Source organism: Stegostoma tigrinum, chromosome 18 (genome assembly GCF_030684315.1).
Source record: "Stegostoma tigrinum isolate sSteTig4 chromosome 18, sSteTig4.hap1, whole genome shotgun sequence".
Lineage (NCBI taxonomy): Eukaryota > Metazoa > Chordata > Chondrichthyes > Orectolobiformes > Stegostomatidae > Stegostoma > Stegostoma tigrinum.
Window position 1 is genome coordinate 63,426,501 of NC_081371.1, and position 6,000 is coordinate 63,432,500.

The following is a 6,000-nucleotide window of genomic DNA, read 5'->3' on the forward strand; positions in this document are numbered from 1 at the left end:
TGGAGAATTCCAAGATAATAAAATGTGAGGCTGGATGAACACAGCAGGCCAAGCAGCATCTCAGGAGCACAAAAGCTGACGTTTCGGGCCTAGACCCTTCATCAGAGAGGGGGATGGGGAGAGGGAACTGGAATAAATAGGGAGAGAGGTGGAGGCGGACCGAAGATGGAGAGTAAAGAAGATAGGTGGAGAGAGTGTAGGTGGGGAGGTAGGGAGGGGATAGGTCAGTCCAGGGAAGACGGACAGGTCAAGGAGGTGGGATGAGGTTAGTAGGTAGCTGGGGGTGCGGCTTGGGGTGGGAGGAAGGGATGGGTGAGAGGAAGAACTGGTTAGGGAGGCAGAGACAGGTTGGACTGGTTTTGGGATGCAGTGGGTGGGGGGGAAGAGCTGGGCTGGTTGTGTGGTGCAGTGGGGGGAGGGGACGAACTGGGCTGGTTTAGGGATGCAGTAGGGGAAGGGGAGATTTTGAAACTGGTGAAGTCCACATTGATACCATAAGGCCGCAGGGTTCCCAGGCGGAATGAGTTGCTGTTCCTGCAACCTTCGGGTGGCATCATTGTGGCAGTGCAGGAGGCCCGTGATGGACATGTCATCAAGAGAATGGGAGGGGGAGTGGAAATGGTTTGCGACTGGGAGGTGCAGTTGTTTGTTGCGAACTGAGCGGAGGTGTTCTGCAAAGCGGTCCCCAAGCCTCCGCTTGGTTTCCCCAATGTAGAGGAAGCCGCACCGGGTACAGTGGATGCAGTATACCACATTGGCAGATGTGCAGGTGAACCTCTGCTTAATGTGGAATGTCATCTTGGTGAGGGAGGAGGTGTGGGGAAAAGTGTAGCATTTCCTGCGGTTGCAGGGGAAGGTGCCGGGTGTGGTGGGGTTGGAGGGCAGTGTGGAGCGAACAAGGGAGTCACGGAGAGAGTGGTCTCTCCGGAAAGCAGACCGGGGAGGGGATGGAAAAATGTCTTGGGTGGTGGGGTCGGATTGTAAATGGCGGAAGTGTCGGAGGATAATGCGTTGTATCCGGAGGTTGGTAGGGTGGTGTGTGAGAACGAGGGGGATCCTCTTGGGGCGGTTGTGGTGGGGGCGGGGTGTGAGGGATGTGTCGCGGGAAATGCGGGAGACGCGGTCAAGGCCGTGTCGCGGGAAATGCGGGAGACGCGGTCAAGGGCGTTCTCGATCACTGTGGGGGGAAAGTTGCGGTCCTTAAAGAACTTGGACATCTGGGATGTGCGGGAGTGGAATGTCTTATCGTGGGAGCAGATGCGGCGGAGGCGGAGGAATTGGGAATAGGGGATGGAATTTTTGCAGGAGGGTGGGTGGGAGGAGGTGTATTCTAGGTAGCTGTGGGAGTCGGTGGGCTTGAAATGGACATCAGTTACAAGCTGGTTGCCCGAGATGGAGACTGAGAGGTCCAGGAAGGTGAGGGATGTGCTGGAGATGGCCCAGGTGAACTGAAGGTTGGGGTGGAAGGTGTTGGTGAAGTGGATGAACTGTTCGAGCTCCTCTGGGGAGCAAGAGGCGGCGCCGATACAGTCATCAATGTAACGGAGGAAGAGGTGGGGTTTGGGGCCTGTGTAGGTGCGGAAGAGGGACTGTTCCACATAACCTACAAAGAGGCAGGCATAGCTGGGGCCCATGGCCACCCCCTTAGTCTGTAGGAAGTGGGAGGAGTCAAGAGAAGTTGTTGAGTGTGAGGACGAGTTCAGCTAGGCGGATGAGTGTGTCGGTGGAGGGGGCCTGGTCGGGCCTGCGGGACAGGAAGAAGCGGAGGGCCTTGAGGCCATCTCCATGCGGAATGCAGGTGTACAGGGACTGGACGTCCATGGTGAATATGAGGTGTTGGGGGCCAGGGAATTGGAAGTCCTGGAGGAGGTGGAGGGCGTGGGTGGTGTCACGGACGTAGGTGGGGAGTTCCTGGACCAAAGGGGAGAAAATGGAGTCCAGATAGGTGGAGATGAGTTCGGTGGGGCAGGAGCAGGCTGAGACGATGGGTCGACCAGGGCAGGCAGGTTTATGGATTTTGGGAAGGAGATAGAAACGAGCCGTACGGGGTTGGGGAACAATGAGGTTGGAGGCTGTGGGTGGGAGGTCCCCTGAGGTGATGAGGTCGTGAATGGTGTTGGAGATGATGGTTTGGTGCTCGGGTGTGGGGTCATGATCGAGGAGACGGTAGGAGGTGGTGTTGGAGAGTTGGCGTCTGGCCTCGGCGATGTAGAGGTCAGTGCGCCATACTACCACTGCGCCACCCTTGTCTGCGGGTTTGATGGTGAGGTTGGGGTGGGAGCGGAGGGCTGCCCGTTCTGCGGGGGAGAGGTTGGAGTGGGTGAGAGGGGTGGAGAGGTTGAGGCGGTTAATGTCTCGGCAGTTGGAGATGAAGAGGTCGAGGGAGGGTAGGAGGCCTGGGGGTGGTGTCCAGGAGGAGGACTTGTGTTGGAAGCGGGTGAAGGGGTCAGTGGAAGGAGGGTTGGGTTCCCGGTTGAAGAAGTAGGCATGGAGGCGAAGACGGCGGAAAAACTGCTCTATATCCAACCGTGACTGGTATTCGTTGATGTGTGGTTGTAGGGGAACAAAGGTGAGCCCCTTGCTAAGGACTGACCGTTCGTCCTCAGTCAGTGGGAGGTCTGGGGGGAAGGTGAAGATGCGGCAGGGCTCAGTGTGGCTGTCTCCTCTGGGGTTGCAGGCTGTGGAGGTTGTGGGCGGAGCAATGAGGTCGTCGGCCGTGGGCAGGGTTCCGTCGGCCGTGGGCGGGGTTTCGCCGGCGTCGGCCGTGGGCGGGGTTCCGTCGGCGGTTGGAGGATCGGGGTGGGCGGCAGCAGCTGCGGTGAGGGTGGTGTGTGGGGTGTTGTACCTGGACGTGGAGGTGGTGACTGCAGCAGCGGTTCCGGAAGTTCTGTGGCCAGCGGAGGCGGATGTGACGTCATCGGTGGGGTCTCCGGCCGTGTTCTCATGGTCAATGGCGGCGGGTGCATGGTGGGGGAGGGGCAGGGACAGTCCAGCTCTTCCCCCCCACCCACTGCATCCCAAAACCAGTCCAACCTGTCTCTGCCTCCCTAACCGGTTCTTCCTCTCACCCATCCCTTCCTCCCACCCCAAGCCGCACCCCCAGCTACCTACTAACCTCCTTGGCCTGTCCGTCTTCCCTGGACTGACCTATCCCCTCCCTACCTCCCCACCTATCTTCTTTACTCTCCATCTTCGGTCCGCCTCCCCCTCTCTCCCTATTTATTCCAGTTCCCTCTCCCCATCCCCCTCTCTGATGAAGGGTCTAGGCCCGAAACGTCAGCTTTTGTGCTCCTGAGATGCTGCTTGGCCTGCTGTGTTCATCCAGCCTCACATTTTACCACCAAACTATACTAATCCCCTTTGCCTGCACTTAGTTCATACCCTACTATGCCCTGGCATTTTAAGTGCTTATCTCGATGGTTTTTAAAGGTTAACCAGAGTATCTGCTTCCACCCTGTCAGGTAGCATGTTCCATATACCTACCACTCTCTGGGTGGAAAAAGTTGTTTTTTCATCTCCTGTAAACCACTTGCTCCTCAGCCCTGTGGTCTTGGATGTCTGCCACAGAGAAGAGATTCTCACAATCGACTGCCTATGCCTGCCATAATTTTGTAAAACCTCTATCACATTACCCCAGGGAAGACAAACCCAGTCTATCCAATCTGTCTTCATAACTGAGACTTCCCATCCCAGGCAACAACCTAATGACTCTGCTCTGCACCCCCTCCTGTACAATCAATTCCTTTTGACAGTGTGGTGACCAGAACTGCATGTAGTATTCTGTTTGGTCGAACCAATGTTTTATAAAGTTGTAACGAGACTTTGCTCCTGTATCTGTTCCCTGGCTTATGAAGGCAAGGGGACTGTATGCTACTTTCACCACCCTGTCTGTGTGCTGACGCTTTTAGGGACCTATAGCTTTGTAAACTAAGGTCCCTTTGTTCCTCAGTATTCTTGAAGCACCTACTATTTATTGACTAAAACCTTTTCTTGTTAGACCTGTCAAACTGCATCATCTTGCATTTAGTGAGATTAAACTCTGCCTGCCATTGCTGTGCCCAACTTACTGGCTAAGGATCTCATGCTACAGTCTGATGTTACTATCTCAGTATCCACAACACCCTAACTTACATGTCACCCGCAAACTCATACCCTCTATGTTCACGTCCATGTTGTTGACGTAAATAACAAATAGCAAGGGTCTCAGCACTCATCTCTGGTACATTGCTGGTCACAGGCTTCTAATTACACAAACAAACCCCAGCATCATACGCTGCCTCCTATTTGTAAGCCAATTTCAATGTACGAGGCCTGACTGGAAAGGCAAATGAGCTCAGAGAATGGATTGGCTCTGGGGACGAGGATATTATGCCATAACAGACACAACAACAATGCAGGTATTTCTGGATGTAATGCAGAAGGTGCAGGATCAATTTATACCAAAGAGGAAGAAAGATGCTAAGGGGAGGCAGGGGCGGCCGTGGCTGACGAGGTAATTTAAGGACTGTATAAAGATAAAGGAGAAATGTAACATAGCAAAGATGAGCGGGAAGCTTTTAAAGAGCAACAGCGGATAACTAAAAAGGCAATACACAGAGGAAAAAATGAGCTCTGAAGGAAAACTGGCCAAAAATATAAAGGAGGATAGTGAAAGCTTTTTAGCTATGTGAAAAGAAAAAAAAATGGTTAAGACTAAAATTGGGCCCTGGAAGTCAGAAACGGGTGAATTCATTATGGGGAACAAAGAAATGGCAGAAGAGTTGAATAGGTACTTTGCTTGTGTCATCCCTAGTGAAGACAGATCCAATCTCCCAGATGCAATAGTGGCTGAAGGACCGAGGGTAATGGATGAACTGAAGGGTATTTATATTCGGCAGGAAATGGTGTTGGATAGACTGTTAGCTATGAAGGCCAATAAGTCCCTGGGACCTGATGGTCTGCATCCCAGGGTACTTAAGGAGGTGGTTCCAGAAATTGTGGATGCGTTGGTAATTATTTTCCAAGGTTCTACAGATTCAGGATCAGTTCCTGCAGATTGGAGTTTGGCAAATGTTGTCCCACTTTTAAAGAAAGGAGGGAGAGAGAAAACAGAGGTTCACCTGCACATCTGCCAATGTGGTATACTGCATCCACTGTACCCGGTGTGGCTCCCTCTACATTGGGGAAACCAAGCGGAGGCTTGGGGACTGCTTTGCAGAACACCTCCACTCAGTTCGCAACAAACAACTGCACCTCCCAGTCGCAAACCATTTCCACTCCCCCTCCCATTCTTTAGATGACATGTCCATCATGGGCCTCCTGCAGTGCCACAATGATGCCACCCGAAGGTTGCAGGAACAGCAACTCCTATTCCGCCTGGGAACCCTGCAGCCTTATGGTATCAATGTGGACTTCACCAGTTTCAAAATCTCCCCTTCCTCCACCGCATCCCTAAACCAGCCCAGTTCGTCCCCTCCCCCCACTGCACCACACAACCAGCCCAGCTCTTCCCCTCCACCCACTGCATCCCAAAACCAGTCCAACCTGTCTCTGCTTCCCTAACCTGTTCTTCCTCTCACCCATCCCTTCCTCCCACCCCAAGCTGCACCCCCATCTACCTACTAACCTCATCCCACCTCCTTAACCTGTCCGTCTTCCCTGGACTGACCTATCCCCTCCCTACCTCCACACCTATACTCTCTCCACCTATCTTCTTTTCTCTCCATCTTCGGTCTGCCTCCGCCTCTCCCTATTTATTCCAGAACCCTCACCCCATCCCCCTCTCTGATGAAGGGTCCAGGCCCGAAACGTCAGCTTTTGTGCTCCTGAGATACTGCTTGGCCTGCTGTGTTCATCCAGCCTCACATTTTATTATCAGGGAATTATAGACCGGTTAGCCTGACGCCAGTGGTGGGAAAGATGCTGGAGTCAATTATAAAAGATCAAATTACGACTCATTTGGATAGCAGTAACAGAATAGGTCAGAGTCAGCATGGATTTACAAAGGGGAAATCGTGCTTG